The following is a 26973-nucleotide window of genomic DNA, read 5'->3' as shown; positions in this document are numbered from 1 at the left end:
TGCTTAAATATCAGGACTACTGCCGGACGAGAGAGAAGAAGGATGAATTATTCAATATGGAACAAAAATCGGACGAAAGCTTGGAGGACTACATCGAAAGATTGCAATACAACATACAGAGATCCGATCATCCAGACATAAGTAAGGAAATTCGCAAAACAATATTACTTAGAGGGTTAAGGGATGATTGTTTAAATATGTTAAATATGCTTGCTAAGGGAGATATATCTAAAGAATCATATGATGAGATTTGTGAACTTGCTAAAAGATGTTCTAGGGGAGCTGCAAGAAACAGAATAAGAGATTCCACCTATTCAAGGGTACAGAAATCAGCCAATGGAGGAGCAACAAGAGCAGAGATAGGTAATTTGCTTGAAGAATTTAAAACCGAAATGCTAAGTTCTTTTGCTTCGCAGAATGACACTTTGCAGGTTAAGAAGAAGCAGGCTGAGGCAGAAGCAACTCTGGCTGTTTACTGCCCGAAATGTAGAGATAAACATCCACTAAGGGAGTGCCCAAGAGATAAAGCACCAGTTTGCACCCTTTGTGAGAAAGATCATGAGACAGAACAATGTCCATCTCTACCGGGGATAAAAGCAGCGATGCAGCCAACAGAGGAAGAAGCTGAAGCAGTCTACCTTCTAACTCAAAGAAGACAGTGGCAACCTAAAGGGCAAGGTACGAATTCTGGTATGCCATTTAATCGTTGGAACAATTATTCTGCTTTTGGCCAAACAGGCTATCCCCCCTTCAACCAAATGCAATATCCACTTTTCAATCAAATGAGTTTCCCACCCATGCAAATGCAAAACCCTCCCTTTGTTGATCCTTCCATGTGGACTCCTTGGCCTCCACAACAACCACCTCCTTTCAATCCTTGGAACCCAAGTTGGAATAATCAATCATACCCAAATCAGATGCCGCAATTCCAACAATCACTCTCTCTGCCATCAAATGCCCCACCAAACAACCAAATGAGACCCCAACTACCTGCGCAACCAAATCCTAACCCCAACAATAAAGCTGTGCAAGTTATTGAAATTCAGAATCAGTCTATATCCCCTACTATGCAATGTAATGATATTCACTTGAGATCTGGAAGAGTAGTAGAGCCTATTATTGATGATGTAACTGATTCAGATAAAAATGAAACCGAAAAGCAAAAAGAAGCTCAACCACCGTCTAACAAAAATGTTGAATTAACTGAACCTCCATTCCCCGAGCGTTTGGTTTTAACCAAAACAGCTGAAACACCTGCTTTTAATTTTATGGGGGAATTGCAAAATTTGTATATTAAGATTCCACTTTTACAAGCATTAAAAGATGTACCAATTTATGCCAAAACATTAAGGGATATTTGTGTGAAGAAACCTGGTAGGAAAACCAAGGATCCCCTTACAGTACATGTGATGGGAGACTTGTCTGCATTAATGTCCGGAAAAACCCCTCCTGTAAAATATGGTGATCCTGGCCATCCTACTGTTACAGTTCAAATAGGTAAAGCAGTAATCCCCCGAGTTTTGGTAGATTTAGGTGCAGCAATTAATATAATGACTCTGGAAACTTCACAATTGTTACAGCTGAATAACACAATCAGAGATACACCCACCATTCTAGAGTTAGCTGACCGTTCCACAATTAAGCCAGAAGGGGTTGTTGAAGACCTGCTCATATCAGTTGAATCCTGGAAATATCCAGCTGATTTTGTTGTATTGCAAACTAAAACAAAGCTGGGGGGACATCCCTTAATTCTAGGAAGGCCATGGTTGGCCACAGCTGATGCATTTATAAGTTGTAGATCTGGTTCAATGACAATTTCTAATGGTTATGAAACAAAGCAGTTAACTCTTTATCCTCACGCTACGCCAGTAGTTAATAATGAAGATTCTATATGGATGGATTATGATGATAATGCTGTTCAGCCAATTCTAACTATAGGACAAGCTTTAACTCTTAAAGACAATACAGAAGATGAAATAATTAATAACTTTATTTGTGAACCTTCTTCTGTCATTGCTGAAACACACAATCAATTAACTGCAATTTTTGAAACTGATATACAAGAAAAGATTGAACCTGCAGATTCAGCTCAAACTTTAAACACGATCCCATCTAAGAGCGTAACGGTTGAAATTGAACCCGGTAAGACATTAAACATAAATCCTGATTTAACAGACACTGAAACAGAGCAGCTAATGAAGTTATTACACAAATATAAGGGGGCATTTGCCTGGGATTACACGGACATGAAAGGTATTTCTTCTGAATTATGTACTCATAGAATTTACATTAAAGAAGGATGCCGACCTGTTTGTCAACCCCAAAGACGAATGAATCCTAATTTACGAGAAATTGTTAAAGAAGAACTTCAAAAATTGCTTAATGCAGGGTTTATATACCCCATATCTGACAGTGAATGGGTTTCCCCGTTAGTAATTGTTCCTAAGAAAAACGGGAAATGGAGGGTATGTGTTGACTATAGGGCTTTAAACAAAGCTACCCAAAAGGATCACTTTCCCTTACCTTTCATTGATCAGGTGTTGGACAGTCTTGCAGGGAAGAAATTCTTCTCTTTTCTAGATGGATTCAGTGGTTATAATCAGATAAAAATTGCACCCCAGGATCAAGACAAGACCACTTTCACCAGTCCTTGGGGAACTTTCGCCTATAGAGTTCTCCCATTTGGATTATGCAATGCACCAGCAACCTTTCAAAGAGCTGTTATAGGAATTTTCTCAGATATGCTGAATGACTGTATGGAAATATTTATGGATGATTTTACCCCCTATGGTGTTTCTTTTGAAGAGGGATTACAAAACCTTGAGAAAGTGCTAAAAAGATGTATTCAAGCCCACCTTTCCTTAAGCACCGAAAAATGCCACATGATGATGAGTGAGGGAATAGTGCTTGGACATTTTATTTCATCTCTAGGTATTCAGGTGGATCCATCTAAAATATTAGTCATTCAGAATCTTTCTGTTCCTAAAACTCAAACTGATGTGAGAAGTTTTTTAGGACATGCTGGTTATTATAGGAGATTTATTAAAGATTTCTCTAAAATAGCTTCTCCATTGTTTGTATTGCTTATGAAAAATGCTGAATTCAAGTGGAATAGCTCTTGTCAAAAAGCTTTTGAAGAATTGAAGCATCAGCTGTCTACTGCTCCTATTTTGAGGGGGCCTGACTGGAATCTTCCATTTCACATATCCTCTGATGCTTCAGACAGTGCTATTGGAGCAGTCCTAGGACAAGAGGAAAATCATCTTCCTTATGCTATATACTTTATCAGTAAGAACATGACCTCTGCTGAGCTGAACTATACAGTTACCGAGAAAGAGTTCCTTGCAGTAATCTATGCCATTAATAAATTCAGACACTATATTACTGGTTATCCTACGTTTGTGCACACTGATCATTCAGCTATTAAATACTTAATGAACAAATCTGTTACAAATGCTAGAGTTACCAGATGGCTATTACTATTGCAGGAATTTGATATTACAATTATAGATCGGCCTGGTAAAGAAAATGTGGTGGCTGATTTTCTTTCACGGTTAAAAACTGATAATGATATTCCAGTAGATGATAGTTTTCCTGACGAATATTTGTTTGCAGTTTCTGCTCATTCTCCATGGTATGCAGATATTGCTAACTACTTGGTTGCAGGGAAACTACCAGCACACCTGTCATATAGGGAAAAAAGAAGAATTGTTCAACAAAGTGCCAGGTATAGCTGGATCAGCGGATGTCTCTTTTATATTGGGCTTGATCAGGAGATTCGAAGATGCATTAGAGAAGATGAAGTGTATGACATACTGAAAGCTTGTCATGATGGCCCTTGTGGAGGCCATTTTGCTGATAAAAGAACAACGCATAAAATTCTGAGGATGGGTTACTATTGGCCCTCACTATTCAAGGATGCAAAGAAGTATGTAAGGGCTTGTGATAGCTGCCAGAGAATGGGTCAACCCAATCATAGAGACCAAATGCCACTTAACCCCCAGGTAGTTTCTGAACCATTTGAAAGATGGGCCTTGGACTTCATAGGACCCATTAACCCTCCATCCAATCAAAGAACCTATATATTAGTCTGCACAGACTATATGACTAAGTGGGTGGAAGCCAAAGCACTTATTAGAGCCAATGAAGAGGCTGTTTTGTCCTTCTTGTTTGAAGATATTTTCACTAGATTTGGAATCCCCAGAGAGCTAGTTACTGATGGAGGACCTCCATTCAATTCTCATGGTTTTAAATCTACTCTTCACAAATATCATATTCAACATAGAATGACTACACCATACCACCCCCAGGCCAATGGGCAGGTGGAAAGCACAAACAAAGTTTTAGAGGCCATTCTAACTAAAACAGTGAAGGACAACCGAAAGGATTGGTCCCAAAGGCTCCCTGAGGCATTATGGGCTTACAGGACTACTTGGAGAAACACTACCAGTTTTTCTCCCTATGAATTGGTTTATGGTAAAAATGCTATTTTTCCTGTGGAATTTGAAATTAAAACTTTAAAGACTTCCTTAGCTGTTAATCTTGATTTGAATGATGTGCAGACAGCTAGATTGCAGCAACTTTTGGAGTTGGACGAAAAGAGATTGGATGCCATTCACCAAACAAACATGATTCAGCAACAAAGGATGAAATGGCATGACAAAATTATCAAACACAAGCAGTTCCAAAAAGGTAATTGGGCCTTGCTGTATGATTCACGGTTTGAAAATTTTCAGGGAAAGCTACGCACACGTTGGCTTGGACCATATGAAGTAGAAGATGTCTTTCCAAATGGAACGGTAAGACTTGTAACAATTGATGATGCTAAAACACCTCTACTAGTCAATGGCCATAGGCTCCGTTTATATGAGCGCCCTGTTTCTAGAGAAGATTTCAAGACTGCTTGCATGACTGATATTCATTATCTTTTTCCAGGGGAGTCTTCTGCTCCTCACAGCACTTAATTTTCTGCACTATATTTTTAGTAGTAGATTAGATTTAGCACTAATAATCCCTGTCAAGGATTGGCATGTTACAATTGAATTTTGCAGATTCTGGAAAGGCAATAAGGAGGACTGATTCATCATGAGAAGATCTGAAGCTTTAAATCAAGAAGCTTCCGCCCATCATTTTATCCTCTTCCCTAATCATTCCCACCACTCCCGAAATATCTTCTTTCAGTCTGCGTTACCCATCCCTTACTGTTGAAATAAACCCTTATCATTCACAGACCTAAGTCAGTTATCACAATTTCCTGATTTTTCCCGTGGCTGAAACACCTGTTTTAGCAACGTAACACCAATTTTTCCCGTTGCTGAAACACCTGTTTCAGCAACGTAACACCAATTTTTCCCATTGCTAAAACTCCTGTTTCAGCAACATAACACCAACTTTTTCCGTTGTTGAAATACCTGTTTCCGCAACATACCATTGATTCTACCCATTGCTGAAACACCTGTTTCAGCAATACATTATCAATTTCCCCCGATTGATGAAACACCTGCTTCAGCAATGTATCGTTCGTTGTCAGTTGCTCAAACATCAGTCTCAGCAACTTGATTTTATCAAAGCAGCATCTCTCTTTGACGACATATAAGTTTTCTGGTCCTTCATAACCATATTTCAGATCCTTTTGGTGAAAAATTACTTGCAGTATACCAGAATCAATTACACAGACTCTTCTATGATCATTCAAGGCTATTGCAACCAACACTTCGAGTTATTAATTAAAGGTAAAGTATGAGGTATATGGTTTTAATGTAATTCGGTTAAAACATATTAAAAGAGAAGATTTCATGTCATAAATGATTGCATATCTCCCCGCGTCCAATCACTATCATACCATACGTAGGAGGGGGGAATTCCAAAAATGGAATGATTATTTCGCATGCACCAACCTGCCGCCGGCTATCATACCCATTTTTGCCGTCATTTAGACTACGCAGCCATTGTTGCAACTACTAAGTCTGATCAGGGTCTGAGAGTACTGAATTGTGCTTCTGCGGAAAAACTTAGAGCTTTAGCCATGGGAAAGGCGGCCATTAGAAATGAGCCCGGCTCCATAAGTCTTCTACAGCTCTTTCCTGAAGCATATCAGATCTTCCAACGAGCAGGGTGGACAGCATATTTCGAAAGGTTGGGAGATTTTAACGCAGAGGACGTATTAGAATTCGCACAGAACTTTGAAGGCAATTTCTCAGTGGTCCGAGGGGTTCGAATCTCAGTGACAGAGGATGACATAGTTCAGGTATCAGGGTTGCCAGCTGAGGGCATTCGCTGGTTCAGCAGGAAGACGGTCGTTCTTAACGCGCAACAAGACTTTTTGCGCCCGGACGAGCAAGTGGAACCTAGAGGCCGCGGGGTCAGTCTGCATTCACTTCCTCAACCATGGCCATCAGTGGCAGAATTCGTCAAACACTACCTCACATGCGAAGGGCGTTATCAGGTAGTGTACAATCACGACTTTGTTCTGCTGAATCATTTGAGAAATGGAAGATTGGTTAATATACCCTATTACCTGCTTGGTTGTATTAAAAATATGTCGTATTACTGTAAGCAAGCCAAAACTCCCATGACATCCCTTACCCATCATCGCTTATGTCAGCTGTTAATACAGAGGGGTTTTGCTCAGCAAAATCCCCCTCTGCAGGTCCTACCTGAAATTCCTCTCCAGGCCCTACCTGAAATTCCTTTGCAGGCCCCACCTGAAGCTCCTCTGCAAGCCTCACCACAAATTCCCCAACCACCTGAAGCCCCTTTGCAAGCCCCACCCGAAACCCCTCAACAGGAGAAAACGTCCCAATTGTCTGAAAATCCTCATGAAAAACAACAGGAGGAAACCCTGAATTCTCCCGTCAACCCAACCCCGAGCTCGCCACAGTTAGCAGAGCTAACACCCTCTACTATTCCTGTCCCTAGTGATGATTCTCCAACACCCCCTTCTTCACCCATTAAGAAAAAAAGGAAAACCCCAGCAGTCACAAGTTCTAGACCACGGACAAGGTCCACATCCAAAATTCCTATCTCTCCGCAAAACCCTGTCCTGAAGAAAAAGCACTCCCATTCGAGAAAAAGGAAAGGCAGCGATTTTGCTGCCTTCCTACCAAAAAGAAAGAGGACAAAGACTGTTGAGGCAGAATTTACCTCCATTTTCCCTAACCCTGCCACTATTGTATTGAAACCCTTATCCCCATCCCGAACTCCTCAGCCGGCTTCGTCCGAAGACACTGTCCCACAAAAATCAGTACCTCGGGATAATACGACAATGGTTATGAATCAAGAAGTGACTGCTCCACAAGAACCAGTCACTTGCCCAGCGACTGTAACACAAGAACCAGTCGCTGAGGAAGAATAATACACCAAGCAGGTTGATAACGGGAAATGCCCAGTGACTGTTCCACAAGAACCAGTCACTGAGGCAGCAGAATTTACAGAGCAGGTTGATATTGAAAAATGCCAAGTGACTGTCCCACAAGAACCAGTCACTGAGGCAGAGGAATTTACAGAGCAGGTTGTTAGTGGAGAATGCCCAGTGACTGTTCCACAAGAGCTAGTCACTGAGGCAGAAGAATTCACAGAGCAGATCAATACTGAAGAATGCCCAGTGATTGTTCCACAAGAACCAGTCACTGAGGCACAGGAACACAACAAGCAAGATGATAGTGGGAAATGGCCAGAGATTGAAATGATAGAACTAGAGACTGAAATGCCAGAACTAGAGACTGAAATACCAGAGCTCGAGATGGAAATACCAGAATTGGAGATTGAAGTGCAGGAATCCATTCCTAACCCGGTGGATGAAACACAAGAACCACCCACTGTGGTACCAGAACTGGAAACCGGAACACAAGATTCCATTCCTAACCCGGTGGATGAAACACAAGAACCACCCACTGTGGTACCAGCATTAGTCACTGAGAAGCAAGAATTCATAGGGGAAATACAAGCACCACTCACCGTGGTATCAGAACTAGTAGCTGAGGAACAAGGATTCATTCCTGACAGAGCACGAGGACTATTTACTGTGGTATCAGAACTAGTTTCTGAAGAACAAGAATCCATTCCTGGCACGATGGATGAAACACAAGAGGCACCCATTGTGGTGCAACAACCAGCTACCACTGGGCACCAGCAAAATATTCCAGCAGAAACAACTAGCATACAAGGCCCACATACGATGGCATCTCTACTGTAGGAAAATGAGTTCCTGAAGTCTGAAATAGAAGCCTACAAAGCTGAGTTAGCCATGGCTCGAGAGGCTTTTGAAAAAGAACTCAATCTCCATACATTAGCACAAGTAGCCTCAATGCAGAACATGGAGACATGTATAGAATATATGTGCAAGGAGTGTGGCACAATTTATCAGAATGCAGGCTATAAAGTAGTTGAAATTTCACTCCCTGAGACAATTATGACAGAGGGAACACAAGAGGAATGCCCCACTGCTCCACAAGAACCAGTAGGACCTCCTGTGATGCAAGAAGAAGAAGAAGAAATCGAACAAGAGATATCTCATCCCTTGGGGACTGATGCAGCAATCCCGGCAGAAGAAACACTGCCAGAGCACACCACTATTGATTCAGACATTCCAGCAGAAGAACAATTGCCAGAGCACATGATTATTGATTCAGATATTCCAGCTGAGGAAACATCGCCAGAGCATACTACTACTGAAACAGCTGTTTCGGCAGAAGAGACACTGCCTCAGCACACTACTGGTGCAAGTATCCCAACAGAAGAAATAATGCCTCAATGCATTTCCTCTGAGGCAGCCATACAGACAGAGGGAATAGTGCCTAAGCCTACTACTTCTGTTAAAAAGACACAGACTCAGCTATGGGACCCATTGGAACAATTCAACAGATGGAAGAAGGAACATGCTGAGAAACAGGATATAGTATTACAACAGCATAAGTTGCAATGGCAAAACTTTGTATACACTAACTGGGAGAACTTAGAGCAATTACTGCAAGAGCACAGGGAACATAAGAAGGAAGCCAGACAGTCTAAGGAACGGATAGCCCTGATGTTTTCATTGGTAAGGAAGTTGATGGTCACACGCAAACCTTCTGTAAATTATGCTCTTTTTCTTGCTGAACGACTAGCTTATTTTCAAATTAAATCACTAGCACAGGGTAGACCACATGAAGTATTGACTTCAGAAAATTTTGTTGAGACCTTCAAGGAGGCCCCTGAAAGCGACCAGCATCTGCTGTGCGAACTCTACCTTCATAATGAAGCCATGCCTGAAGAAAGAAGAATTAATCTTATTCCAATTGCAGGGGACATACAAATTAGGGCATTTTCTTCATTTTTGTCTAATCAGCTCACTTGGCAGACTGCATTCAATACAAGCAGTCATAATGAGGAGAATAAACTCCTGTGGATTAGGCCAGAGCCGGCAAGCCCAGCCATGTTTATAGCACAGTACTATGAGTTCTTGCAGAAGCCAGGTATGAGCGAGCACATAGAGCAATTACAGGCTTCAATCCTTTTCAAGTGTCAAGAGCATATTCGAATGAAGGGTCCTGCTGCACTAAAGGCCAATGATCTCTTTTGGCAGCATTCAGATAAGGAAAGACAGGACTATCATCCTTTTAACCCTCTCAATTTTCATGCTGCATTGTATAGAGTCCCTAAGTATATTGATTGCATTCAGCATTGTGGAGTCAACTGGATTGGGTATCATTTCCGTTTTCCAAGCTTATGGCTGCCTTCTGAAAAATATCAAAATCATTACTTGTTGACTGACGAAGAGGAAGCCTCGGCATGGCAACAGTTGCAGACCAACAGCGGATTTCGAGCTCCTACAGATGCCACTTTCTCCAGCTACTGCTTGAGTAATCTGCATTGCCAGTCCCAGTACTCAGACTCTGATTCAGACGAAGGGGTTGCCTGAGGACATGCAACATTTTTAGCTGGGGGGGATGTTAGGACTCCAATATGTACCATTTTGTTATATATTTTGATATCATTTTGCCCTCAAAACTATGAGCTTCAATGTCTTTTTCATTCACTATATCCTAAGGTATATGGAAACCTTCTCTTTATTATATGGTTAATCTATTTTACATTTAATTCCATAATACTCTTATATTTTATCAACTATTGAAGTGCATTGTTGCTAACATAAGTTGAAGATCGCAGATAAAGTTATATGCCTTGATGAGAACGAGCGGCTGTAGCTGAAACAGCTGACTAAGTTGCGGGAACAGCCAACTACTTGCTGAAACAGCTGGTCCCGTTGCTGAAACAGCTGGTCCCGATGCTGAAATAGTTAACTCAGCTGCTGAAACAACCGACACAGCACGCAAATTCCATTTTGCGTAATTTGCGATTCTGAAGAACTTTTTGTGGATAATAGTAGCAAGCCGAGGATATGGTTACCGGAATTATTGTAAAGATAGCATGACTGTTGTAACAGTAACTCTTTCTAAAGAAGAACAGAGTAGTTTTGTTTTGAACAGAATCAAGATATCCGCTCTTGTGTAAATTTGTAAATGATGTCTCCTCTTTAAAAAGAGGAGACATCATCATTAGAAGGGAGCGAATTGTATTTTTGAGAACAACATTGTGTGAACAGGAGCTAGTCTCCTTCTTGTATGTACCAGTTTTCTTGACAGATGAATAAAGACTTGTTTTGAGCATTCTCGTTTAATTCTTTCTCTCGGGGAATCTTGTGAGAAGGAAAGGGCCCTCCTTCCTCACAAGATCCACCCCTTTATTCTGTAGTTGTTTATTTCTTTGCATTGTAGTTAATTCTGTTGCTGAAACACTAGTTACATGGTTTGTGATGCTCTGTTTCTTAGCGCTACATGTATTGATTGCACGAGTGGATGATGAGAGCATGTGCTGAAGATCTCTGTACATAGAGATAGGGTCTTGCTCCCATTGATTGCCTTCTTTTACTTGCAGTGTGATTGGAACGAGAGGCTAAGTGCTGAAGATTCCTGTTCCTGGGAATAGGGTCTTGACCTCTTAAGGTTACTTCTTTTGCAGTGTGATTAGTGCCAGGCAGCAGGTGCTGAAGTTCCCACTAAGGAATAGGGTCCTGTTCCTGCTATAGTTGAATGATTTCTTTTTCCATACATTTATTTTCCCTTTGCTGTAACAGAGAAATCGTGTCTGCTATAAGTTAATTTACTTCAGCTTTAATTAAGTAGACTGTGAATTAGTAGATTGCTGAATTTAACAGTTGTGTGTGACTTTCTCTTACTACAACATTGAACTGCTTTCGAAATTGAGCATATCCAGTGCGTTATTACCTTTGGAATAAAAAGACCTTCTCGGGTTGACAATTTATGTGGAGCTCGAATTGTGAAAACAATTAGAGCGGCCAACAACCACTACCTCCAATACTGGAGCATTGGAGCCACTACTTGCTCAAAATAACTAGCTTATCTTTCTAATTCCTTGCGGGAGGAGCCAAGGTGAAAAGTCTTTTTCTCATACAATGAAGGTGTATGTATAACCAATGGGGTGATGCTTCACCTCTTTGTGACCCTTCGACTGCCCTCGTAACTGTTTGACTTCATATGGATTTTTGAATTTATATGACTCTTAATCTTTTGTATTTGTTTTTTGAACTTCCACTTTGCAATACATTTTGAAAAGATAATTACATAATCCACAATAATGATGTGGCATATCATGAATCGTGATAGGACATGACATGGAACTAATGAGATGGACTTCATGATGATGTGGCAGTGCCAAGTTTTCCTTCTTGTTGTTTCTTTCCTTTTTTCTTCAATAAGATATGTATCCAATGTTTCATCTTCATGAGAGATATGTTTTTCTCTTCATATCTACACTCCAAAGGGTTGTCAATCAGATGGAGTCTTCATGCAGTCTTGATATTTGGTCTTCTATTGTAATCCAGTGTTCCTTTGTCTTCTCGCCTGATGATCATCTTATCTCTTAAGTTCCATATGTGTCTTCTAGAATGTACTCCTTCTCCATCTCTTTCTTCATCATCTTTCCATAGCATGATAGAGTACCTGCATCTGCAATCCACTCATGAAAAGATGACATCATTCTGGTAAAACCCTAGTCTACGAGGGTGCATATTGATCCACTGACTAAGCCAGAATTGGGTGACAAGCTGGGAAAGAGCCTCAATGACTGCACAATTGCATAAATCAAGTAGTTAGGGGTGAAGCTTGAGCCTTGAGATTGTGCAATGCGCAGTTCAGGCTAGATCAAGGAAGAAAATTGCACAATACGGGAGCTTAGTGTGACGGGTCGAGGGGTTGGGCACTTGATTAGCCTATTTCAAAGTTTTGTAGAAAATTTGTGATAGGTTAACCCGATAATGCAATATAAATCAAAGCAGAATACTATAACCTACTTCTACTATCAATTTGCAGAAGCTTAAAGATCGAGCTAAAAAATATAACCAGAAGAAGAAGAATCAATGGCACAATACACATGAAAATAATTTGGGAAAGCCTTAGCTAAAAATGCCACACTATTGTATTATCATACATGGTGGAAATACATAGGAATTATACAAAGCCTTAACTCTTACAGCTAGCCAGCTCTCAGTACAATCCTCATAGATGCTCATAGGAAATCTTGGCTTCTCTCCAACCTTCCTCTCTACCCTCCAAGCTCCTATTTCCTTGCATTGTTCCTTGTGGATGATTAGCCTTTTACCAAGTGGAAAACCAAGCCTTCAAAACTGCACAATCCTCAAGGATGAATCCTTGACTGCATGCATGAGTTTTCTCCTTGAGAAAACACATGCAAATGATAGTACATTGTCCTTGAACATTAATCTCAACTGGGTCTTTCTCAGAATAGGCATGCATGAGTTTCTGATGAGGGAATCTTCAGTTAATTGGAGTATCACTAGTTGAGCGCATTAATGCATCAACTGACTGTTAACTCACTATTAGTTCCTCAAACAGTTTGGAACTAATTTAACTGGACTTAACTCAGTAAAATGAGTTAATTAATTACAACTCAAATATAACTCAATCTTATCTCCTTAATTTAAGGGATAACTCTTACATGACTTCAGAAAGACTTCTAACTTGAATTTCTCCAACTAATTAATTTAAAATAAATTAATTAATTATTTCCAAGTAGCTGTTAAGACTAAATTCGATTTTAATTCACAATTTAATTCAAGGACAAATTAAATTGAAATATTCTTGTTGCCATATATCAACACTCCCTCTCAACAAGAAAGAGATTATCTGCCACCCCGATCCTGTCTCTTTGGAACTCGAATTTACACTTCGACAATGTTTTTGTCAAAATGTCAGCATCTTTATCCTTTGTCGAAATATATTGCAGCAACATGATCCTCCTCTTGACCTGTGAAATCCATGGGCAACAAATCTTGCCTTATGCTTCTCCACACTACCATCAACAACTTGCTTTACCTTGTAAAGCCAACAGGAACTCACAACTAACTTGTTCTCTGGTCTTGGAACCACGTCCCAAACACTGTTACGAACTATGGAGTCATACTTCTCCACCATAACATCAACCCAAATCAGTTGCTGCACTACTTCCTCAAAGGAAGATGGCTCGGTCTCAACACATTCCCCAGCAAGGGCCATGTATCTAGTGTACCTCTGAGGTGACCTCCTCTGTCTATGTTGAGAAGATGGTGCTCCCACATTCTCTCTCGCATCTCCAACAATCTGTGAGCTTCTCTTGTGTGCTTTCGTCCATCTCTAGAAGACTCTGCTTGAGTGGATGTCTCCACTCCTGGAACCTCTACATGCAACTGCTTCGCATCAGTCTAAGGCTCCTCCTCCTTAGGAACCAACAGTTCCTCCACAACCTGTAGTTGGAGCTCCCTCTCAAGGGAAACTCACATGGCCTTCTGCCCATCAAACTTGAGATCTTTGCGAACCACTGTCCTTTGACTGGTAGGCAAGTACACCCAATAGTTGTGAGGTGTATCAGTGTACCCCACAAATATCCCCAACTCTGCTGTCGGTTCAAGCTTCTTCCATGCATCCTTTGTCACATGGCAATATACCGATGAGCCAAAGATCCTGAAGTGATCCACATCTAGTCTCTTACCGGAGAAAGCTTCCTTTGGTGTCTTCATCCCAAGTATGCAATGTAGGCTTCTATTATGAAAATAGACCACTGTGTTGCATGCCTCAACCCACAAGTGAAGTGGTAGGCCTTGGTCATGCAACATTTCCTGTGCTTCCCCTACAATAGTTCTGTTCTTCTTCTCGGCCACCCCATTCTGCTGTGGGTTATGAGGTGTCGTCAACTCTCGTTTTATTCATTCTGTTGCACATAAGTCCTTAAACTCTTGAGAGACATATTGTCCACAGTTCTCACTTCTCAAGGCCTTGATCTTCTTCCCTGACTCTTTCTCGACCAAAGCTTTGAACTCACAAAGCTTTGTGAAAGTTTGGTCCTTCTTTTGCATGAAATAAATCTAGCATTTACAAGAATAGCCATCAATGAAAATCACATAATACCTTTTCTTTGCTGTGGATTCCATCAAGAATGGTCCACATAAATCAGTATAAACTCGCTCTAAGATAGCCTCTGCTCGACTGTCTCGATCATGAAAGGAAGACTTGGTGTACTTTCCCAAGGTACAACCTTTGCATGTGTAAACTTGCTCAAGTTTACCTTTGGGAAGTCCTGTAGATATCTGTTGCATTATCTTCAAAGCTCCATGATGCAAATGGCCCAACCGCCTATGCCACAACTCGCCAATGTCTTGGCTTTGCACCAATTCTGCTTTCGTACTCAATGCTGCACAATCATCTACCTCTAGTTTATAAATATTATTCACCTGAATCCCTATCCTCTTGGTCTGACCAGTGTCTATGTGTCTTAGGAATGCCTTTCCTTTACTGAAGACAACATCGTAGCCTTTTTCCTCCAACATCATGACCGATACCAGGTTCATCTTCAGTCCAGGCACATACATCACATCTGTCAAGGTGAGAGGAGCTCCATGCTCCCTTTGAAAACTAACCGTGCCCACTCCTGAAACACTATACCTTCCGTCGTCACCCATCTCTATGTGCATCTTGAGGTCTTTCTCCTCCAAGGCACTGAATAAATTTTTATCACTGGTCTTGTGGAATGAGGCTCCACTGTCAAGACACTAGACACAACCCATCATCGATGACACCATGCGTGCGATGAGGGTAAATTCCATTTCGAACTGAGAGGCTAATGCCTCACCTTCTGATCCTTCTGAGGATCCCTTCTTGGACTTCTTTGATGGGAAATTAGTCACATAATGTCCCATCTTGTGACAATTAAAGCATCTTACTTTAGACATGTCACCCTTCTTCCCTCCATGAGAAGAAATTGATTTGAAATGGGAAGCCTTACCCTTCCCTTTCCTTGCCTTACTTGCTAAGGCCATATTTTATTCATCATAATTCTTGGATGAAGAATCATATCGTGTGCTCCTCCTGATCTCCTCCTGCATAAGATTCGACCATAATTGTTCCCAATCCGACAGTTTCTCCCTTCCAGTCACATAGTCCTGGTAGCTATTCCAACTCTTTGGAAGGCTAAGGAGAGCGAAGCTCACCATATCATCATTAACAGTAGTTTTTCCCACACTGCCAAGCTCATCTCTGCAGGTGGTGAGCTTGTTCATATATGTGGAAATAGTATCACCCTTCTCCATCTTGATTCTTCGAAGCTTATCCTTGAGTTCCAATTTCATCTGGTCTCTACTGTTCTGGTAGAGGTCCTTCAATGTCTTCCACATTGAAAATGGAGTATCCTTCTCATGGAGACTCGAGACAATATGGTCTTGAAATCCCTCAAGGATGATCCATCTCGCCTTCGCCACACACTTCTTCCACTTAGCCAACTCTTGTGCATTACTTGAAGCTAGCTTTGGGATTTCTTGATCAATGAATTCCTTCAAGCCATTGTCTTCTAATATAGCCTCCATTTTATCTTTCCACACTATGTAATTTGAGCTACCTTCCAAGGCATACTCGAGTCACAAGCCATAGAATGCCATTGGCCAACCTTGAAGTATCATATGAATTCGATTTGCATCTGCAACCCCGAACTTCAAACTTCAAATTCTCTTCTCAGTATACTGTTCACAGCTTCAATACCATGTAGAAAATCTGTGATAGGTTAACCCGATAATGCAATATAAATCAAAGTAGAATACTATAACCTACTTCTACTATCAATTTGCGGAAGCTTAAAGATCGAGCTGAACAATATAACTAGAAGAAGAAAAATCAATGACACAATACACATGAAAATACTTTGGGGAAAGCCTCAGCTAAAAACCCCACACTATTGTATTATCATACATGGTGGAAATACATAGGAATTATACAAAGCCTTAGCTCTTACAGCTAGCCAGCTCTCAATACAATCCTCACAGATGCTCACAGGCAATCTTAGCTTCTCTCTAGCCTTCCTCTCTGCCCTCCAAGCTCCTATTTACTTGCGCTTTTCCTTATGGATGATTAGCCTTTTACCAAGTGGAAAACCAAGCCTTCAAAACTGCACAATCCTCAAGGATGAATCCTTGACTGCATGCATGAGTTTTCTCCTTGAGAAAACACATGCAACTGATAGTACATTGTCATTGAACATTAATCTCAACTTGGTCTTTCTCATAATAGAGATGCATGAGTTTCTGATGAGGGAATCTTCAGTTAACTGGAGTAGCACTAGCTGAGTGCATTAATGCATCAACTGACTGCTAACTCACTATTAGTTCCTCAAACAGTTTGGAACTAATTTAACTGGACTTAACTCTGTAAACTGTGTTAACTAATTACATGATCTAGATTTAAACAGGAACGCAACAAATTATAGAGATAACCATGAACACAGATATGCAGCGGAAATCATACTTCATTTCATTAATGTAAAATACCGAAATATGCTTACAAAGAGTAATGGAAATAAACCATCTAGGGCGATGGTAGCTTATCTCTGAGAAGAGATGTGGTGGCTACATGCCTCTGAACTGTGTTACAATGAGGCTTGAAGGCCTATTTATTGTTGAGAAACAATGGAAAACCCTTAACATTCCAAAACCTAACCCTAGAAGATGAAACGCCAAACTGTGGGCCTCGTTTGGGTAAATTGGTACATCAACTTCCCGGGGTCGTAACTTTGGCATACGATCTCCATTTGACAACGTACAATAGCTCGTTAGAAAGATCTATCTGAGCACTACCACTTTCCCCAGATTTCCCAAAAAACGTCGTTTAGGGCCTCAAAACGGCTCTGGAAGTTCAGGACCTGAAAAACTGCTAAAAATAGTAAACTGTGCTACAATTTAGGAAACTGAAAAAGCTGAAAGAGACAGTTGTGGGGGTCCAAATGGGATAGGTGGGTGGCCACAAACATCCACTTGGATCATTAGAACTCAAATATAACTCAATCTTATCTCCTTAATTTAAGGGATAACTCTTGCATGACTTCAGAAAGACTTCTAACTTGAATTTCTCCAACTAATTAATTTAAAATAAATTAATTAATTATTTCCAAGTAGTTGTTAACACTAAATTCGATTTTAATTCACAATTTAATTCAAGGACAAATTAAATTTGAATATTCTTGTTGCCATATTTCAACAAGTTCTAAAGGATAGTGGAGCCTAGGTGATTGCACCATTGTGCAGTTCAAGAGCTCTTAGTTGAGGCTTGAGCCTTGAGACTATGCAATGTGCAGTACTGAGTGGGTAGGAGAGAGAAATTGTGTAGTTTTGGGAGTGAGTGAGCTAGGATGAGGGACTTTGGACTAGTTCAACTAAAAGCGTAGTTTTGGGAGTAAGAGCAAGCTTGGTGATTGGGAAGTTGTGAAGTTCAAGAGCTCGGGTTTTGAGCTTGAGCTCATTGGTTGTGCAATGCACAGTTGGGGCCAGGCCAAAGGGCCTAATTGCGCAATTTTGGAGGCCAATATTGAGGCTTGAGCACTGAAACTATGCAGTGCATAGTCTTGTGAGGCAGGAACTGCACATGGTGCACTGTTAAGAGGAAAGGTTGCAGCTTAAGGGGTGGAACTACGCAACGTGCAGTTGAAGAAGGCCAGATTTTTGAAGAATGTAGCTAGGTTCTATATTCATAATTGTACTTGAGCGATAATGACATATATTTATTAAAATAAAGAAAAATATTTTTTGTTATAAATAAAATTGACTTATTAAAGCAGGGTTTCATGCTTGGGTAATTTTTCATAGGTTAAGCCTCCATTGTAGGCTTTTAGGATTTTTAAGTCAAATTAAAAATCTCTTTTGTTATGTCAAAAAGCTTCCTCCATCAATTCACCTTGTAGTCGACCTCCAAATTAATATTCTATAAGTCAACTTATCAAATAAACTCAAGTCGGCTTACTTCATAGTGGGAAGCAACTATAAATATGCATGTAGACTTTGCTCAACATGAGGAGACAAGATACCATTTTGGTGAATTTAGAGTGAAGAATAATTCAAAGTTTCAAGAGGTCGATGTCTCATTGCAGGCCAAAATATTTTAAGGTTACCATAGAACTGAACTATAAGACTAGGCTACCACAGAACCAAAATTTTGAGCTACCACAAAATCAAAGTTTGATACTATTACTGAAATACTACAGGATCGAAATATATAATTGTTACAAGATCATTAAAGGATCCATTTATGATACTACTACTAACTGAAGTATGACTAGGATACTTAGGGATGCCACAAAACCGAAGCATCATTTGGTTGCCACAAAACTAAAGTATGGCATGAAAAGGTTGACTTGATGGATAGAAGTAATCTTTGGTCTAGGTTATGAGAGTCTTGGTCATCTCAGTTTTGTTTTGAATCTACTCAAGGAAGAATTATTGATTGGGTTTTCCCCTACTTAGGGGTTTTTCCCTAGTTGTGTGCCTACATATAATGTCATCCTTAGTTTATTGATTGATATTAGTCTTGATGATAAGAACAAGATAAATTGAAAGAAGAAAACTAATAATGAAACATCACAAGATAATGTCATAATAAGAGAAATAAATTAATTTTCCACCCTAATGGATTTCTCAACATGGTATCAGACCTATGGTGAAAGAAGGTTGAAGATCACCTTGTTGGCAAGAAGGAAATGCAATCTTAAAATAAAAGGTTACTCCCTAATATATACATTGAAGGACCGAATGGTTAATTAAAGAGCCCATGAAAAATCAAGTTATCTGAAGTAGAAAGCAAAGGTGTAAGGCTCCTTTAAGTAGTCTGAAATCATCATATTTTCTGTGCCACAAAATCTTGTGAATATAACATCATCAGTCATCAAAGAAGCTAACTATACATAAATATATTGAGTGAGAGAAGATCCTTTGTTCAAAAATATGAACCTCAACAATGATAAAGAAATCTGACCTTGGACTGTCATAGAAATTCAAAGGAAAAGATCTGAATGAAAGAGATTGATCCTGGTAATAAAAAAGGACAATCATCCTAGGCACATTCTGGACAGTATCTAATCTCGAAGTCTCCTCAAACAAAGGGTATTCAACATTGTAGGAACCAACTCAAAGAAAGCAAGTAAGTATTGTAATTGTTCCTTAGAAAATGCATATTCAACAAGTCTAATGGACTATCAAATCAAAGTAAACATTAGGTACGTATGTTTATTTTATTTAAATGAGCTTCTAGATTTTTAATATATTTAATATTATAAATTCCTGGATGATCCATATAATCCTTATTTATAGTTAGTCTAAGGTAAATACTATAATCCCTAGATTACATACGAAAAACTCATATAAGAACCTTAATCCTTATCTTCTAGGGTTTATAGGTAATCTAGGATGTCAAGTAAAATCCTAGTGTTGATTGGAAGAAAAGATAACTTGATTTTTGATATCCTAGGATTCCATCCTCCATTGTTGCATAGAAAATCTAGATTGAAAATTAACATCATGTTCTTGGTATCACATGTTTTTCTTGAAAGTATTTATTACAGGTATAAAATATCATGGCTTAATACAAAGAGAGCACTTCAAGGAATCCCTACAAGGTTTGTTAAGAAACATCTCTAGGTACGTCTTAGACTATACACTTTATGAAGTTCTCTTAATATAAAAGGTACGTTCATCATCTTTTGAAATTTGCGTTAAATTACTAACATTGTTGTGTCTAGCTCCTTGAATAATAATGATTCTTATTTGGGTGATTACTCATTAGATAATTCTACCCTCTTTATGCATTTGATCATTCTTATGGAACGGCCTAAAAAGGTTATCTATAAATACCTAACCTAAGGGTAAGTTGATGCTAATGTGAAAACCCTAGTTTGCTTAGGGCTACTGATGAAATCTAGAAAATTCTATTGTTTTGATGTTTGGAGTTTTGATGATCTCATTTTTAGAGTTTTGGTGGAAACCCTAGTCCTTTAGGGTTGGATGGTAATTTCTGACCTTTAGAGTCTTTGGAATATTAGGGTTTTCTATGTTATGTATTGAAACCCTATATCTTTAAGGTCTAGTAGATTCTTATTTTAGCAAAGATGACCTCCTAAGAATGAAACCCTAGAGATTTGTTTTTCCATCTGATCAAAGCCCTAACATATTTGGAATTATTATATGTCTAACTTTAATGTTTGGATATTTTTGGTTCACTTGATATATATGCTTGTGCATGAATTTCCTAGATGTGTATATGTGCTAACCTAATTGTTGATGCTTGTTGTTATAGGGTTTGTATTTAAGCCCTAGTATAAATTTGATATTCTAGGATATGGTGATATTATTTCCAATGTTATGATGAATCGGGGGTTTGCAAAAAACCCCAGCAGAATTTGGTCATATTGTTGAAACCTTAAATTGTGTTGTGATTAGTTTTGATTATTGATATATAAGGCTTAGTATCTCTAAGATGGAATCTAGGGTTTTCATTAAATCATATTCAATGTCTAACATATGAATTCTAAAGTTGTTAGATGCATTGTATAAATATACTTTTTTGAATTACTTCTAGGATTTTCAATATGTCATATAAGAGTCTATCGTATCCCTGAAATAAATATTAAGACCCTAGATATAATGAGACCAATATTTTGGTTAAGTTACTGATATGATCTAAGGTTTGTAACAAAACCTGAGCAAGAAATTGAAGTATAGAAGTATAGTCTCTTGACGATTATGAACCTAACTAATTTTAGGTATTTTTGTATCTAAAGTCTAATGTATGGCTATGAAATAGTTAACTTCATGCTTCTATATATGTATTTCTAAAAGCTAAGTTGCTGGGAATTTTCAGAAATTTTGCTAAGTGTGGGATCAATGAAATTGATGTGAACAATGATAGGACTTGCATTAGAGGAAATTTCAACCTAAAAGTGGCCTCCTAAGGAAAAATAATAAAACAATAGTTAAAATAATAAAATAAGAGTTATGAATTTTGGAGGGAAAAAATAATTTTTAAATTGTATTTTTTTATTATCTCCTTATATTTTTACTCAAATTTCAATTGTAGACACTTGTTGGATGCAGTATTAAATTCTACATCCGATGAGTACACATTATGCATACTTTTGAGAAGACCCACATTGATAAAAATTGCAGTTAAATTAAAAAAGTTTGTTGAACACATATTTAAAGGATTTTGAACACATTTTTTTAATGTATCTACAATTTTTATCAATGTGGGCCTTCTCAAAAGTATGCATAATGGGTACTCATTGGATGCATAATTTAATTATGCATCTAATGAATATCTACATTTGAAATTTGAGTAAACATATAAGGAGATAAGCCAAAAATACAATTTAAAAAAGTGGTTTTTTTCTTTTCCCTCCAAAATATTTACATGTACCTCTTTTTAAATTTAAAGGATTTTGATTGGTTTACATATTATGACATGGAAATTACATGAACATTTCATGGACACTTTTAGGTTGAAATTTCTTCTAATGATTGTGATCACACACTTAGACACTTGACGACACAACATAGATCATCTAGAACACATTAACACATACTTCCCTTAGTGTGACGACCTTTGCGTCAACTTATGACAAGTGTGACACTAAAGATACACTTTGTGACGATAACGACGACACTTGTGCAATAGTGTGTGAAACTTTGGAAATGAATGTGAAACATGCCTACATGATAAGAAAAACTCATCGTCACAAATATTTCCTCTTGAAACAAACCAAAACTCCACTTTACATGATGAGCAGTAATTCCCAGGCCAAAATATGACACTTTCTATATGAAAGCAAAGGTGTGAACAACACTTGTGATATGCAAATGACGATGAAACCAACACATGTGAAAGAAAAAAATAACATGAAAATGACACTAAATAAAGGAAAAGAAAGCAAAAGTGACAGTCATAAAAATAAAACAATACTTGCGACGGTAAGAGTGCACAAAAGAGAAAATTGGAGAAACTCACCAAAATAGAGGTATGATCGCAAACAAAGTGAGGAACTGTCAATGTCAGTGTGCACTGGCTTTCGATATGGTTTGGAAATTGCACTAGCATAGTCTTGATGGACTGTGCTATGCTTGTTCAAGCTTTCGTGAAAGAATGTGTTCATGGAATTGTTGCAGATTGAGCATGTGTGAGAAAGTGACTTCAACACTTCTAATCCAAGGAGGGAGCTCAAAAAGCATCATTTGACCAAGAAGTCCATATGCAACGATTGATCACAAGGTCCACAGTAGGCTCCAAAATTCGAGTGTATGAAAAATTTTGGAGGGTGTTTGTCACAGTGACAATAGGTCTAAACATCATTCTATCTTCGATATGACTCTAGTTAATAGGTATTTTACACTTTCACCCATACAACACTTCAAAAGGGATCATTCTTAAAGAAGCATGCTAACTGTTATTATGGAAAAATTCCACCAGGTGGAGATATTCTTCCCTCTTGGTAGGTTGTTGCATAACGTACATCCTTAACATGTCCTCTAATACTTGGTGATGGGAATCTAAATTATACACAAATTATGGCCCATCAAACCTTTCTTAGGCACATAGAGGCTATATTGCATAGATTATCCTGTATTGTTACAGGACTGTCCAAAATTATTACAGGAATGTGATCAACATAGAAAAGGGCTCATATCTTATGTTTTTTATCTAGGAACAAGAGGAGGGGTCCAACATAGCCTAATCATCCATCCTCTACACTATTTGGCCTCTCTTCCACCCAAATATCCACCTTTGTCTAGAAAAATTACCCATTTTCACCCCTTCTCCCATCCCTTCCACCACAAAAAATGTCTTTGATCCTTGTCAACAAATTACTCATATTTTTAAAGGTATCACCTAAAGGAAATAATGATCCTAGGAGGGTCTATGTGAATGCTACAAGAAGACACATAATCCTATAACATTCTGCACATGTTGAGAAATCTAGTGCATAACATTTAAGTGATTTCTCTTCAATCAGTAACTGCTTGTGAGTGCTTTTTACTTGTTTAAATTAGGATCTTCTTTTACTTAGGTTATTAATGTTCTTCTTCATAAAAGAACTACCAATGCATAAACCATAAAGAGACAAGAGGTATAGAATATAGACTATCAGCCAAGGCCAAAACCTCTCACTCTTTGAGAGGAAAACCTGAGCAAATTCTTCTTCTTATAGATTTTCCAATTGACGAATACGAAGACCACGACCTAGAACATTTACCAAAATGACCTCTCCAAGACCAAGTCAACTTCCTGCAATTTATCCTTCACTTGTCCAACTCAGATTTGAAATTTTCGGTCTCCTTGATTGTAGTCTTTGTCCCGCTGTAGTAGACTCTGATTTCTTGCATGTGTGACTGATAAGGGTTGAGTTTTGTCCCTTAATTCTTTTATTTGACTAGATAGAGGCTCTATATTAACTCGACATGCAACATAGACATCATACCTACCTTAAGTTGAATTCTTATCTTCTGCAATACCAATATTTCTGCTCTTGCTTTTCCACCCACATGTGACAGACCTTTCCTAGAAAATAGTCTTGAAATATTTTCTATTATTCCTTCAAATTTGTTCTCTTTCCTTCCCTTGGATGTGAGGCTATTATAGGCCCTTAGATCAAACTATTTCTTGACTCTTCTCAGAGTACCTTCTTTGAAATCTTTACAGAAAATATTTCTCTGAAATGACAATCATGCTTCCTATTTATAGTTTTTTCTTGTCAAAATAAGTCGACTTGACTTGGGTGTGAGCCGACATGTCACTTGAGGAGATCATTTAATTCATATTGACGTTGACTTGCATGAGGCGACTTTGCTTGGTCTTAGAGGGTTGTTTACACTTATCTAATGACTCATACAAATTATAACAAGCCCAAGAAGGGTCCTTCATATACGACATAAATTCAATTAGACTTTTATGACTAGATGACTCAATCCTAAAGGCTCACAATGGGAGCCATCACTAAAATAAAATTCCTTGCTCATAAAACCCATGAGACAAGCATTACAATAATAATTTTATTTTACGTGTTTTCATCAATTACATAAAATCACAATTACATATGTCCTTAAGAAGGCTGAACCTAGTTACTTTTCAACACTCCCTCTTAACTAGGGAAGCATTCATAAGGGTACTTGGTCATTATCATCTAAATAATTTCTCATAAGAGGAATCGAATTGGTAACCCATCTGTATAGCATCATATCATCCATGATTAATCACTTTAATCCATGAGCCAACCATGTCATCATCGGAAAATGATCCATCATTCAATATATGGCCTTCCTTTATGCCATGCTTCCTTCTTCATGCCATGTTTACTTAAGGATCTTTCATCCTACTACATGTGCATTGGTGGTGAAGATATCCATAGATATTCCCTTGGAAGCCCTGCATAAAATCATCTAGATATTCAAAAATAAAGGAATTAACATTAAAATCAACATTACCTTTGTGATGGTATTTCATCATGACATCTTTTAGTTTGCATCAACATCCTTCATACATATAGAAACATATCCCAAAGATATATATTGTCAAGTGTGGCGTGGAGGATGAGCCCCATGAGTTTACACAGACTTTACATGGAGGACAACTTGATGTTTATTTTTATGTAGAATTCAACCGAGGTTATGCATTTGGAGGGTCATTTCGGTAGGCCTATAAACATCCCTGAGACAATGTAACAACCCTGGTGAAAATTCCATGTAATAAAAGTTATAAAGGCAAAATAATAACAACGGTTGATGGGACACTTATTCCAAGTTGAATGTTGGGCAACACATCCTAGTGTGGATGTTCATTTGGTTTATTATGGCTAAGGAAATTGGCAAAGGCAATGGCTAAGGCTTTGGAAAGGGAAAAATGGAATTTTTGGCACATTTATTTATGAGGATAATGGAAATTAGGATAAAAGGGAGGTGAAAGGTCATAGGTTGCATGTGAGGAGGAAAATGAAGGAAAATAATGGAAAATAAAGAAAATAGAGGCCTCATTCATAAAAAGGTTTACGAGGATCAATTGGTAACCTTTTTTCAGTTTAGTGTTGGATCTTCATCATTATTCTCTCTCTCTCTCTTATACTCTTGGATACTTAGAGATTTATTGGAGCACTCTTGGAGAGTGTGTCATACTTGGATTCTTGGAGAAATAAGGCAAAGGAAGAGCAGGAAAGCATAAGAGGACATCAAGATCAACAATGACAACATGTTTTTCTTGTAGGTACTGAGTTGCATGTATTTTTCCGCACTAGTTTTGGCATGCATGACATATGCATGTGGTTTGTTGGTTGTGATCTTTCATTGGCATGGAGGATGGTAGGGATTGATAGTGGATTTCCTAGCCTTTCCATTTACTGGATAGCCATGGAGATTGTGGATTTATTTTCATTGTTTTGTTTTGGTTGGTAGTCATGTTTCCTTATCTTGGGTTCAGTTACTAGTCCTGGAGCTGTGGTTGGAAAAATGCTCTAGAGCCCTATAACAACTTGGGTTGAGTTACTAGTCCTACAACCTTGGTTGGACAAATGCTTTGGAGCCCTTGGTGGGTTGAGTTACTAGTCCTGGAGCCTTGGTTGGAAAAAATCTCTGGAGCTCGGTAAAAGTTGTGGGTTGAGTTACTAGTCCTGGAGCCTTGGTTGGAAAAACACTCTAGAGCTCTGGAAGGCTGGGATAGAGACTGATCTAATGATGGTTTTGTGATGTCCGACCATGAGGTGGAATCACTATTTGATGGGTTGAGGTGGATGGCCTCTAGAATCCCTGGATAGTTTTGGATTGATGTGTTTTATGAGATCCAACATTTATGCTTGGAATATGGCATGGGTGTGAATGGATGAAGAGAGATTTGAATAATCCATTCTATGGTTGGGTGGAATGTGGAAGTCCCATTCTAGGTTTTGATTTTGCATCATCAATATGAGGTTATTTCTACTTGTATTATACTGGATTATATGTGGTTTATATGGCTGTGATTTCATTGGTATTTATGTTGCTATTATGTTGGATATGTATGTGTTTTATGAAAATAGCTATTGTTGGGATGGGGTCCCCAGGGGTAGAGTTGAATTAATTTAGTAATTTTTGTAAATAATTTTTGTAAAGAATGTAAAGTCTCCGCAAAATATGATTGTCAAGTGCGTAGCTAGTCAAGAGTCATAGGGGTCTTAGCCTCTTGTTTGGGTAAGTGATAGGCAGTTTTGAAGACTCACCCATGAGCCGGGGGCCATGGTATTTTATTAGAAAAGATATAAACAGTTGAGTCATAGCAAGTCTTAGATATAACTTTTGATAGAAAAAGAATAAAGAGATGAACAAATGATGTTGTAAGGGTTTTGATATGTAGGAAGGTATGTTCCTATCAGTAAGTGAAGGAAAGGCTCTACAGTTGAGTGTGTGGAGGCCTGGAAGAGTCTACAACTGAGTGTGTGGACCCCTACAGCTGAGTGCATAGGGTAGTTGAAGTCTGTACAGGAACGATTCTGATTAATACAGACTGATTTTGGATTGAAAATACTTGCATCCATTTGTTTAATTGTTATGTCACTTTCACTGATGTTTTCATAATTCATGATGTTTTCTCTACACAAATT

Source organism: Pinus tabuliformis, chromosome 8 (assembly GCF_031772625.1).
Source record: "Pinus tabuliformis cultivar Carrire ecotype Pingquan chromosome 8, CPIR1, whole genome shotgun sequence".
Lineage (NCBI taxonomy): Eukaryota > Viridiplantae > Streptophyta > Pinopsida > Pinales > Pinaceae > Pinus > Pinus tabuliformis.
Note: the sequence above shows the minus strand (reverse complement) of the source record.